The 13,778-nt window shown below is 42.6% G+C and overlaps 1 protein-coding gene across 6 annotated transcripts in view; it reads left to right on the forward strand.

Annotated features, from left to right (window-relative positions):
- Spats2l (spermatogenesis associated serine rich 2 like) overlaps window positions 1-13,778 on the forward strand; it is a 158,366-nt gene that overhangs the window by 23,750 nt on the left and 120,838 nt on the right. For all 6 annotated transcript variants that reach the window (XM_063259521.1, XM_013145252.3, XM_013145253.3 and 3 more), the window contains exon 2: window positions 3,752-3,801. The gene's annotated coding sequence lies outside the window, so the exon portion shown is untranslated. The remainder of the gene's footprint in view (window positions 1-3,751; window positions 3,802-13,778) is intronic.

Consider the following 13,778-nt stretch of genomic DNA (forward strand, 5'->3'; position numbering starts at 1 on the left):
CTGTCCTTAGTTTCTTTCAAGCTGTTATGCCAGTCTTGGATAGACTTCTTAATTTCTTGATAGTCCCTTTGCACCTGCTTCACATACTCAATGCTTTCTCTGTTTTCTCCATCAAGCAATTCTCCCCTCTTTTTCTGTTCTTCCATTCCACCATCTGTTTTTTCCTGGGTGGTGCTTAGCTTTTCTCTAACTATTCTGCATACTTCTAGCTTCAGGTCATTGATAACTTCATTCCTGAATTGGTCTATGAGGCTCTCTATATGGCGCTTAATGTATATTGGTGCGGTGTCCACTATTGCCTGTTTCTCAGGATTGGGGGCCGAGGAGCCTTTTTTGTTGCTTCCCTTCCCCATATTTTCTGTTCCTTATAAAATGCAAACTTACATAGGAGGCCCGGCTTCCCTGCCTGTCAGCCACAGCCTGATCAAATTGCGCTGGCTAGTTGTTACCGCCCACCGCTGCGCACCAGGGAGTTGGGGAGGAGGCAGCCTACGCAGGAGTCAGTCGCTCCTCCAGGCCACCGTCAGGCTCTGGGATCTGGGTTAGGCCAGCCTAGGGAGTCTGCCAGCAGCGTCACTCAGGCCAGGCACTTTTCACCAATCCCGTCCGAGAGGGAAATGTGTGGCTGGAGTTGCCACCGCGCCCTGCTCTTACAGGACTGTCTGAGCCCAGAAAGTCCTCCACTGGAGTCAGACTGTGGTAGGGGGTCAGTTTCTCTCACTCACCTCGCCACCAGTCAGTTTTCGTGTACGCCTCCTTGTCCGTCCTGTTTTCGACTCCATTCGCAGACTCCCGTTCCCGAGCTTCTGCGCGTCTCTCCTTGCCGAGCCGCTTGTGGAGGCAGTCAGCCGCCGGGCGGCGGGAAACCCAAATCGCGGTTTCCAATGGCGCGGGGTCGAGCCTCTACACCGAGTCTTTTCTGTTCCTATTTTAGCGCCAGGACTGTATTCTAAGTTGGTTTCTCTCAGCCCAGTTCATTCCTGAGTCAGCAGAGCATATCTCTACTGGTTCGTGTCTCCTTAGTCCGCATCATTCCTGGCCTCTGAGCCGAGCCTTTCAGAGAGCCTCCGGTAGTTGCTGTTGTCTGTCCGCCATGTTCTCCCGGAGTCCCCAAGCCTTCACTTTTTACTATGTGAGATTGCTTTCATAATATACCATGAGACTGGAAAAAATGTTTTCAACTTATCAAAGTAATACATACTCATCATAGAAAGCTTAGAAAGCAAAGGAAATTATAAAGAAGAAAAAAACTATCCATAGTCCTTCACCCCGAGGATAACCACTACCAAAATTTTGATTTTTTTTCTTTTCAGGTCTAAAAAAGCTATACTTGTATATCCACATCCATACTGTGACTCAAAGTTGTCACCTCTGGAAATTATGATGTCCTCAAGCAATGTTGCATTGTACAAAACTTTTTGGAAACTCTTTTGGAGCCAATTTAGGAGCCACATCCTCTGCAGACATTCATGCTCAGGGTAATTTGCAGAAACACAGCAAAGAGGGTGTGTCTGTTACTGAACATCTACTAAGACTGTGTGGGATGCATCTGAGTAGCTTGTGCCTCTTTGGTTGTGAGCTACAGCAGTGTAACCATCTTGCAGAAAATGCCATCCTTGCTATCTTCAAGAACCATTAGGCATCTTCTGCCAACTTCGCTTGCAGTGGGCAGTGGATTTGCCAAAATGTGGCTTCTTCCCATGTTAAATATTAATGGATATTTTTGGGTATGTTTAAAAGCCTTTATTAAAAATTAAATCTATAAATGTTTAATATCTTGAAAACTTGTTTATTACATTGTCAACCCAACGTTTGCTTTTTGTAGTACACAAAGAAAATTAAAGAATTGTTCTTGTCAAAAAAGTTTGAAAAGTATATTTTGAAGTCAATTCTTTTTTAATGGAAGTGTACATTCAATGAATTATTTCTCTCCAAGGAGTTTTTATGAAAGCAAATATATCTAAGTGTGATGAACTGATCCTTAAATAAAGTCAGAAGTGTCTTGTGTAGCAAGATGTCGAAGCATCAGTGTTTCCCAAATACTGTAAGGATGTATCACAAATGTGCATGCACACACACACACACACACACACACAAGATAAGATTTATTAAAGTCAGGAGTTAAACACCGAGTTCTTGTCTCTTCAACTTGTTCCATGTAAACAGCATTATTTTAGAAAACAGACTTTACCTCCAGTCCATGTATCTCCTCAGCTGTCCAGTTTTTGTCTTGTTTTTCATGAATCTCTTTATCCACCCCATCAGCTCGGCATGGTACCCTCTCTTATAGGCTGCTGCTCCCTGGGCACAGAGGCCTGAGTTGTAGGTTGGACAGAGTTCTTTCAGGCAGTTCCCAGGGCTCAGAGTGGGGCAAACAGTGTGAGCACCTGTCCTCTGGCTGCTTTCTTCCCTGGTCTTCTGATAGCCAAGGTAACAATGCATCACACTTGCAGAACTAATTACAGAATGTAGGTCGTGTTGTGTGTTGACAGCTTTGGCACCATCCTGATACCATGTTCAGTCTATGTTTATTGGGTAAATGAAGAACCAATAGTATAGTCTCTTAGAAAATAGACTTAGGAGAAAAAGTACTCTGATGGAAATAAAGTCAGAGTTGAAAATTATAATCTCAGGGCTTCAAAACCTGGAAGGTTTATTTCAGTGTGAAACCCAGAGATATCAGCTGAGGAAGTTACCTGGAGAGCTGGGGCAGAGCCAGGCCCAGCACTGGGTTCCTGAGGCTATGTTGTTTTTCCAGCTCTTCCCTCTCACTTGCTCTCCACTTATTTCATGGAAGCCAAGCTTCTGACTCCACAGGCTTGATGACCAGAGCATTTGAGTTCCCCGTGGTTCTTATTAGAGTTTTGGAGATGCAGGGATTCTTGAGATACACTTGAAGAGACGGTTGAGCAAGTGCGTGATGGGTGGTTGACAGATGACCACGGTGCCCCTCTGTCTCTAGTGGTGGTCGTCTAAGCTCCTGAGTCCTGTGGGGTTATGTGTGATCATAGGCACACTCCTGCCCAGTAGTGACACTAGCTGACATTTGTTTATAACTCATTAGGCAGGATATCACGTGGCTACCAGTCCACGCTGTAGGTTCTGATTGTCCCAGATGGAACTCCAGCTCTACCTCATCCCTGGCAAGTTTCATTAGACCTCTCTCTGTGCCTCTTTTCATGACATTTGTGGATGCCATTGACTGTAGGGTAGGGTGGCACATACCGATAATGCCAACACTTGGGAGTCTGACGCAGAAAGATTGCTGTGAGTTCAAAGCCAGCCAGGGCTACATAGTGAGTTCAAGGCCAACCTGGACCCTATCTCAGAAGAATAAAAAATAAGCCAATGATTACAGGGTCTCCTACAGACTATTGAAGGAGTTAGTCTACATCAACAGTGGCCTAGGACAATACTGGATACTTTCCAAATCAGCAATGAGCATTACATGTTATTGTTATTAAAGTATCACTGCTATATATGAGAAGTGTTAAACTCATTATGCACATTGTGTGTTACCATTAGCAACTTTGTGAAGAGGTTCCATTGTTGCCCCCTCTTGTGGCTCAGTACCTTGGGGCACAGAGCACTTCTCCACCTGCCCAGGCCACAGAACCATGACGATGCCGTGAAGGTCAGTTCCTTCTCTGCCAGACTCTGGATGCCATGAGTGGATGCCAGTGTGCTGGAAATGGATGATGAAGTTGCTGATGTGAGACCTGCCTAACCTTCCACTTTTCCTTTCTTCTAGAACATTCCGGAATCCATACTGCTTTCAGGAGCATCTCTAGGAATCCCCTGGTGAGTAATGATGGTCCTTTCATTCTCTATGGTGGCCTCCTGACACTATGTTGGGTGGCCTGTGCTGGAGCTGTCCTGTGTTGTGAGTGTGTGGCTGAAAGACCCTAGGTCAGTGGCCCTGAGGTTGTGTCCCCCCACACTCCATGCTTTGATGCTGGAGGGCGTCCTGCCTGTAAAACACTTTAGAGTTCCACAGTAAGAATAGAGAAGGGGCAGGGAAAGGTCTTTTGTAGAACTGTCCCTGATTTAGAAAGACTCTAGAGTGGCTCAGCTTGGCATCCTTGCAGTGACAGGCATTTTTGCCCTTGTCACTGTAGCTAGTGAGTCCAGCAGGCTGACTTGTGGCCTCCACATTATGGCACCTGGTCAGCCTGGAGAACATGAGGAAGTACGCAGCCTTGGAGGCAGCCAGCCTAGCTTTGCCTCCCGTACCTGTTGCCTAAGAATCATGCGGTCTTCAAACCCCACTTGCTTGAGCTTCAGTCTCTTCTCTGACATGTGGATGATTATGCCCATCTTTGAGAACTGTTGGATATATTATGCTTATATAAGTAGGAAACTTACACCACATTGATATTCAGTAAAATGTAACTATTACTGTTGTCTGTTACTAATACCCAGATAGATATGTCAGAAGTTTATGCTGGACACAAAGCAAGTTGTTGATTTAGGTTGCTACAGTCTTTGAAATATTTTTGTTGCCTCCATGCCCACCCCCAACAGTCTGTATTCTTTGTGAAAAATACCATTTTTGGTCCAGATCCTGTCAAAAATCATAAATTACAAATCAAACTAGTCCTAATTAATGAGGCCTTAGTGCCTCCTGGATATTTCTATCAAAGTTTAATCTAACCCAAAATCTTTTGCCATCACAATGGAATTTTAGCAGTAAGATAGCTAACTTTTTGAAAAAAGTCATTCACTTTGGTGGGAATCAGTGTATTCCATGAATGAAGTAGAGTGTTGAATTCCCTGGTATCCCAGTCACCACGAGAACACTTTCTTTATAGTTGTTAAAAGAGCCTGATAATAAAAACAGCTGATGGGTTTTTCCATCTGTTTCCATATATGGAAACCCATATATGGGTGCATGCACACATGCATGCAAACACAGATGAGTTGTTTTTTTGGTCAGGCAACTGAAGAATTACTGTGTAATCTGGAGCAGCCTTCTTCCATCAGACAAGCAAGGGCACAGCAATTCCTGTCTCCTCAGAATGTATACTAAGCAACCAGACATCCTGATTATTCTGCTGGGAGGCAGCAGCTTGATGGAAAGATGCACCAGTTGAAAACAATTCTGATCATAGTTTTGTCAGGAGAGTGAAAGCCCTCCAGCCACCTGTCACTAATCAAACCAGAGGTAGAGAGCAGGAATGCCGTGGCCTGTAGAGCTGATCTCATCTCAGGTTGGAGCACTGTTCTTCCAGAGCAGTGACATTAGACATCCCCTTTGTGACTGGTCTTGCTAGTTAGTAGTAGTCTAAAACATATGCCATGTGGGCACACTTTAGGGATTTTCAAATTACAATTCAAAGGCTTCACTGTTATCTTTTTATGCTTCTACTGCAGAAATCACTGATCCAAATGATTCTCCCTCCACATAACCCTATTGCCAGCAGTTACAGGAGACATAGTCACAGAAGAGGTATCAGAATTCAATTAGGAAGAGGCCTGTCCCATGTGGACACATAAGCCATATAAATCCATTTTAATTGCGAGCTGTGGTACATATCTGGTCATGTTTATTTTGGATGCAAGTGCCATAGCTGGATTTGGACCAGAACTCCAGATCTTTGAGCCCTAATGACTAATTTGGGTACCCATTGAATCCCTTAATTCATTTCTTAATTAGTTCTCCCAGAATTAGAGTTGCTTGATTATAATCATTTTCACAAATTTCTTATAAAGCAAAACAATTGTACTTCCCCCTGAAGTTCACATCTTTTTCCCTAATCTTAAAGAACTATTCTTGTTATGGAAATAACAATAACAATGTCAACAACAACACAGCATACACAAATAGTACCATGCTAAGCTAGGGAGACTGCAGGCAGTGTGGCTTGGGCACTGCTTCTGCTCTGCATAGCTGTGGGGCCATGGCCACACTCCTGTCCTTCTGTACCATAGTTTGTGAAAGGGAAGTGCAGCAGGACCCATCTCCTCAAGGGGTCTGAGGAGTGAGGAGCTGCTCAGTGTGAGAGTGGTCTGTGTGCCCACGCTGTCCTGTGATCCACTGTGTCTGCTTGGGTGAGGTGGGGTGGGCCCACAGTGCAGTCCTGAGTGTGGCCCATCTGAATTTGGAATTAGTCTTTATTATTTGGATTTCTCCTTAATTTGCCCACAGAATTATCTTCTTTGGCTTTCCAGCCTTGATCAGTGTTAACTTGAAAGCTTTTTGGTGCAGAATTGCTTTAAAATTTGAAAGAACATCTTATTCTCTCAGTGTACACAATAGTGATTCATTAAAAGTAAAAAAAATGTGAAGGTAACATTAAAAATGAGATAAAAGGGGGAGAGAGTTTTGGCATATTACTTTTTAACAGAATACCATTTAATATTTTTTGTACTGGGAAATGAACTCAGAACATGTGTTTACCAGGCAGGCACTCTGCTACTGAGCCATATCCCCAACCCTCCATTTAATATTTTAGTTTATAGTTAATGAATATGCAGAAGTCAAAACCCACAGAAAGATAAAGCTAGTAATTTTCTCTCTTCATGGCTATATAAGAGTTAATATTAAAAGTACTGCCAAAAGATACATTGGGGTTACTTTCCCTTAAGCTTTTTAAAACTCTGTGAGCTATCTGTGTGTATTCTAGAAAAACGTATGCTTTGGTGTACCCAGACATATGTGCAAAGTGTAATCATACGCTAAATTACTATTATGCAATGAAGAATGGACTGGAACTGCACAATGACATAGATGTATCCTGTAGACATAATGTTGAAAGAAAGAACATAACAAAAGAATAATACATAGCAATCGTATTATACTTATATGAAGCATGAAAATCAACAACACTAAACTTTATTGCTACTTGTACATCCATTAATTAAGTAGCTAAAAGTCTACAGAAAAACAGGAAAGTTATTACTGAAAGAATCAGGCATTGTGTAGTGGTTACCCTTGAAGGAAGAACCTGGAAGTTAACTAGATGCAAGCATTAGAAATTTTTTAGTTGTAACTCACAAATTAGCAGAATATTTCAAAGGTTCTGCAGAGGATTCCCAAACAGATAATTTTAATACTGCAAGCAACAAAAATGTCAAAGCTTGTGTGAACTCTCTGTCAGCCACTTAGTGAGACTGTGGCAGTGACCACCGGGTCACATCAAACAGGAAGTTGGCAGGTGGTCCTGAGTCACCCGGGGACATAAAGATGTGTTTCTGCTGTGGCTGATCCCAAGCTTCACCCCCTGCACATTCAATGGAAGTCTCGAGACTGGCAGACACCGTACCTATTCTGTCTTCTCCTCTGTTCGTATCCATCTTTCATGAGATTCACAGCATGTGAATGCAGCAGGATGCGTGTACACTGGGGATGCCCATTTAGAACATGAGATAAAAATGACTGGGGCATTAATGTCACATGGTTCAAAAAAACATATGGAATATGGTAAATGCACTGCTTCTTTAAAAAGGCACAACTTAGCCCTAGTTTCTTTTTATTGGTGAATATCAGTACTGAGGCATTAGTTTATATATTTTACTGCCTTAAAACTTTTCCCAAGGTATTAGGTTAGGATTAGGGTAAAAGGAGGGAGAACTGTGCCCCCCCCCAGTAGCTTTGCTCTTTGGTCTTATTTATATTCCTATAAGAGTCCCCTTAACTAAGAATTCTACTTGGGGGAAAGAAAAGGAAAACAAAAGTTGAGCACCATCAGATCGACTTCCCCAGGCAGGGCAATGAAAGGTGCACGCTGACATGCTCACCAGGCACTTGGTGGGCTATGTCCCACACCTGGGCCTTCCCTGGTGGTGGCAGCCCCAGCACAGCCTCAGTGCCCTCTGAGCTACTGTCCTCTGCACCCTGTGTGACAGCAGCAGCCACCCACCCCACAAAGGCCACCTGAGCGAGAACATCGCTGAAATGGTGTTTGCCCCAATGCAAGAATTGTGGTGGTTTGGTCCCTTACCTCTTTCTTTTAGAAGTCTTGATGTCCTTAACTGACAAAGTTGTTTTGATTGTAAGCAACAGAAAGTGACTGGCTAGCTGAAAAGAAATTCTTTAAAATGTTTTCCCTGGGAGGATCCTGGGAGAGGTTAAACTGAACCATAGCCACCTGAGGGGCAGCTAGGGAACTCGTGCAGCCCTGGACCCTTCTCCAAGACAGCGCTGTGCTGTGGGGCGGCAGCAATGACCTGCGTCCTCTGCGCTCCAGGTTCTCAGGATGGAGGCACATAGAAGAGAGTTTAAGCCAGCCACTATCTGGCCGATCACCTTGGTTGAAGGATCATAGGATGGAGGTGATTCCTGGGAGCTGTAGCCCTGTGTATCTGGGCTAGCTCAGAAAACCAGGGATGCCTAGGAGTGTTATTTATGACTGGCATTGATGTTTGGGACAGATCAACCAGTGTCCTGTAAAGAACTTCCACAATAATAATGAAAGGAATGTGATATAGGCGTATAAGAGGTGACTGCAAATACAGAAGTGCATTATAACATTGTCTGATAACTGTCCATGTCACCTTGCTGAACTGGACTTCTTGTGTTCTTCTTGGGTTGGGCTCTGGACTTGAAATTATCATTACTAGCTGCTGGAAAAGTCTCTGTAGGTCCCACAGAGCTTCCTGTGCTTCTCTACAGTTTGGCTTTACTTCTCCTTTTCCTATTGATTCACCTCTTATTAGAAAGCATTAGATCAATTTGAGCATGCCTAATGATGATAGTCTCTTCACTAGCAGACAGACTTGCCCTAAAATTTTATACTAAGGGAATGAAGATAAGAGAGGTTCAGAGCCTACATACTACAGGCAAGTCGTCGCATCATTAAAAGATCTGTATGTGACTATATTCCAGCATCCCTGAGCAGCGTAGACAGCCATTTCCTCATGCCAGATGAGTATCAGATATATAGTGTTCATTCTACCAGGGCCCAGGGAAATGATGAAAATGTTCATATGTCTGAAAAATCAAAGAATGTCTTCCAAAACTAACTAAACCTTACTTTAAAATATTGTCTTGCATAATACATGCCCTAAATTTTGTCCCCTTTAAAGCACTTGTGATAAACTACAATGCTGAAATTGTTTTTCAGGCACATGTATGCATGAAAAAATCAGACTTTATATTGTTCACACTTTCTGTGAAAAAAATTTCTTTCTTAGTGAAAATATACTGTCGAAGAAACAAACATGGTAATAACAATCGTTATTTTACTTAGCTTCCATTTTCCAAAGGGCAGGGTTATAATGTAATTTATAGTTTGTACTTTTTAACCAGCTCTCAATACATTATGAGCCAATGCTGCACACTGCTTACAAGAATGATTTAGTATTTGTCAGATTTTAAGTGCTGACCCATGAAATGCTAAACTTCTATTGGCAGCTGCTGTCCAAAGGTTTGCAGGTGTTCTGGCAAATGCTTTGAAAGACCAGCATTATCACTAAATCATAATTTCTCAGTAATAGAATGGAAAGTATTTTGCATCCTGAGTCCTTAAGCCTTGGTATTTGGATGTTACTTGCATGGGAAATTAAAGCAAAGAGGTAAAACATTTTCAGGCTTTACTCCTTGAACTTGGGGCCAGCTGTAGTCGGTAGCAAGCATATCTTGGTGACTTTGTTCTCCTCACCCAGAGAGTTCTTGGCTGTGGGAACTGACAGAGTGCCAAGGAAAGGCCTGATTGCATTCCTGGTTGCTGAGGGAAAAAAATCTCAAAGGAATTTTCTTTTCTTTCAAAGTGGTACCTGGGCATTAGCATGTTGGGGTATAGAAAAATTGTTTACATGACTTGCAGAACTTTCTGAAAAGAGATTGAAGGGGGCTTTAGCAACCAGTTCAGAGGCTGCGTGGCTTACCTAGGGCACAGAAATTAGGGGTGAGATCACAGAGTAGGGATGTGGCTCTGTCCCTTCTTATTCCTTCTCTGGCATGTGCTTGAAGATGAAGCAGGCTGATAGTGCAGGGCGTGTCATCTAGCCCATCGGAGACACCAGCTTGTCGCTAGTATTTTCAGTGTTGTGCCTTGGCCTGGGCCATGAGAGGGTGCAGCTGGTATTCATTCCAGGAGTGAATGTGTTGGTGTTGATCCCTCTGCAGTCTCAGAGCACGTGATCACTGCCTGTGGGTCAGAGTAGTGTCTGTCTCAAGGACAGAATGTTTAATGAAGATCTGGATACGAAGTATACTTCACCCCATAAGCATGCTGAACTATGTCAACCAGAAAACTGTTCTTAGGGTTCACAATTTCCGCTTTTTTCTAAATTAAAAAATCCAGGGTGAACCATTGACTCTCAACTATACATGTTATTAGCATATATAAGCAAAGAGTAAATATGACACTTGCTTAATAAAATAAGAGAGTTCATTTTAACTCCGCAAGCTGGAAGTAATTTTAGCTTTCCTTTCTTTTTTCTCTGCTTCTTTATGGAAATGGAGCACAGTCATGTTTATTCCACCATTCTTCATAACCTTATAGCACGCTTCCTGTTTATGCTTTCAAGAGCTGTTTTTAAAGGCCCTTAAGGGATATCCTTTAATACTTTCCTTTTTAAAGTAGTTATTCATCTGTAGCACCCCCTCTTAGAAGGCTTGAAGGTTTGGAAATATAGAAACTTCTTAATGAGATATGGTTAATGATCTATACAGAATAGCACAATGTTTACACCTAGTTTATTTAACATAAATTATATTTAATTAGTCATTCTAGAAAAGGAACAGATATTTTAGAATACATTCAGTATCTAAAGCACACTCTTTGCTTTTTATGTATAATAGTCATCAATAAGATTCCATGGGTAGGGCTGGACATTTAGCTCAGTGGCATAAGTGCCTGCCTGGCAAGCACGAGGTCATGAGTTTGATCCCCAGTACCGCAAAAAAAAAAAAAAAAAAAAGATTCTATGGGTAGTATTTATAGATTTAAAAAACATGTTTGAAAAAACATAGTCGCATTTAAAGACTAAGAAACAACATAAAGTATATGTCTTAGTGCTTGCAAAGCATGTGTATAAGGCAGACAATCCCTTAAAATTCTTGGTAAACTTTAAAATGCACCCAAACATGGAGTGGGAATATTATTGCTCATCTGTGTAGCATGTATAGTGTCCAGGCTGAGTGCAGTAGCAGCGTTTTGTTGTAATGCTGCATATGTTCTTGTTCAGAGTGCATCCCTTTTCACATAACCATGTGCCAGGGGTGCTCTAGTTCCCTAATGGGGCTCTTTGACCATGCATTTAACCTGTGACCCCTCCACACCACACTTTGGTTTCCACACAATGTGCCCCAGATGCTTTTGGAGGAGACATCCTAAGAAAAAATGTGGACTGTGGTCATCTCTTGAGACCCTTGTGGATGTAGAGAAGACCAAGAAGTTACCAGTTGCTGTCGTATATGACCCTGTTGCGGTGCTCTGAGAGCCAGTGTTTCCAGAAGCGCCTCCTCAGGACACTATGTCTGCTGTTTTGCTGGCATCTGAGGCTGGTGCTTGTGATTATCCCCACTGTCTGTGTCTTGGTGATCTCTCCCTCTCTCCCTGGCCCCCAGCCTCACATTCTGTACACTGGCCCTTCTTTTCTGTCCCCACTGGTATGAGAAACCAGAGCAAGAAAGAGCTTCCTGGCAACATACATCCTGGCTGCCACCCTTCTCCTGGTGAAGCACTCAGAGGTCCCTCTCCTGGAATGGAGAGGCTCTCTCCTGAGTGCTCCTTTTGAGAGCGTCCCATTGACCTCTCCGAGCACCCAGCCATGGGAAGAGCTCTCTGACAGTCATCATGGCTTACACACTATTACTTCCATTTAGCTTGACCTTTCATTGTGCTGGAAAATAACTCAAAGTACTTAAATCCTGTACAGTATTTTTCTGGAAACAAACATAAATGAGGTTCTTTCAGGAAGCCACACTTGAACTTTTGCCCTTGATCTTCCTTTTTTGAGTCACTAAATCCAATTCAAGGTTTTCTTTTATCGTATATTTTCCTTTTGTGAAAAATGGTCAGATAGTTTCTTTACTAATGATATATGCATCACAGAAGCACTGTGATTGTTTAAGAGTAGGGCACCTCTCATGGCTTTAACGAACACTTGGCTCTGGGAAATGAGCCTTGCTGACATTGCCCAGGTGCTCCTGTGTGTACCCAGTGGGTCAGATCACTGGAGACTTCATATTTCATAGCTGCTTCTTGCAGCACCTCAGTTAGGGTCCACAGCAGCTCCAGGAAGGGCTGTACAAGTAGATGCAGAAGTATCATGAAGTTAAGGGATCTCCAAGGTCATGCCAACCATGAGCACAGCCTAGATTTGAACCCAGGCAGGCTGGCTTCTGTGCTCCGCTTCCTAATCTCTGGCCTGAACTACACACATGGTTCAGATGCCTAAGTGACCTCCTATAGCCTCAATTTCCTCATCTCTGAAAAAGAAGTAGTAGCATTAACCTTACTAAATTATGAAGCTCAAATAAAACAATTACATGAAAGGGCTCAGTAAGTTGTAAAGTGCTAAAATATATGATTTTTGTCTAGGCTACATGTGGACATGATATTTACTCCTAGGTGGGTTATCATTGAGTTTGGTTAGTGTACTGTTAGTTCAAATGAAATATTATCTTGAAATCACAGAAAATCTCAGTGTCATATAGAGAAAATAACTTTTTTCCAAAACAGTGGCATTCAGCTGGGGATGTGGCTTCATGGCAGAGCATTTGCCTGTCATGCACAAAGCCCTGGGTTCAACCCCCACTGCTAAGGTAGAAAAAGATAGCATTAGGAAGTATCCGAGCATAAAGTAAAACCTTAACATTTTTAGCAGCTAAGTAAGTTTGATGTTATTATTTCCCGTTAGCCCCAATTCCCCACTAATGCAGCATTTAACCCTCTCTTGCTTCTGCTAAATCATACAAAACAAATTTTATTACTAGTGTCTGTCCACTATCTCCTGTGTACTTGTCATTAGCTGTTCTTCAAGGTGTTGTTCAGGGTCTAGGATCATGTCTTTTCCTGCCAGCATGGGGTTCTGAAACAGGAGAGGCAGTGGGCAAGGGCTAGGCCACAGAAGAGAGCTAGAAACAGGCTCGCAGGTGAGGATTCAGAGAGTGCAGACTGAGAGCTCAGCTTCCAAAGGAGAGCCAGGAGACCAGAAGCAGTGCCACATGGGTTGGTGGTTGGTGTTGGAAGAGGCAACAACTGGGGAGAAAAAGGAAGACAGGCCATCCAGAAGAACAGTGATGTCCTTGTGGCTGACGACAGGCTGGCCTGCCTTCCCTGAAACTCCTCCTTCTGTCCCCCTTCTCAGCTCTAGTGTCCCTTGGAGAAATGAGGTACCTAGAGGACTGACTTTCGTGATTCTTTAGAACTTGGAGAAATTCTAGAAATTGAGTTCATCTAGCATTTTTTCTTTTCTTTTCTTTTTTTTTTACAGAACTGGTATTGCATATCAGGGATTGCCCTGTTTGGCAACTCTTCCAAGCAGGATTTGTGATCATAATGAATTCTTTTTCCCCTATTTTCTTTTCTGGATAAGAACAATATCCTTGTCCTTCAATCTCCAAATTAGCGAGGAATTATGATAGAAGAATGTCTTTATGTGAGGGAAGGAGTTGGCAATGTCAGCAATGTCAAAATGTTCCACTTGGAAAACATGTTTAAAAGAAAAAGCTGATTTTGTTAAGTCTCTTTTGGAATCAGGTAAAATATAAATAAGTAAAAATTTCAAAGAAAATGTGTGGTCTGACAACAGCTTCCTCTTTTCAACAGTCTTACAGGACTTGATTTTGTGTCAACTTTTAAGACCATTTCTATCATGTCATTAAA

The sequence above is a fragment of the Cavia porcellus genome, unplaced genomic scaffold (assembly GCF_034190915.1).
Source record: "Cavia porcellus strain 051 isolate PalLab524CR breed Dunkin Hartley unplaced genomic scaffold, mCavPor4.1 scaffold_12, whole genome shotgun sequence".
NCBI lineage: Eukaryota > Metazoa > Chordata > Mammalia > Rodentia > Caviidae > Cavia > Cavia porcellus.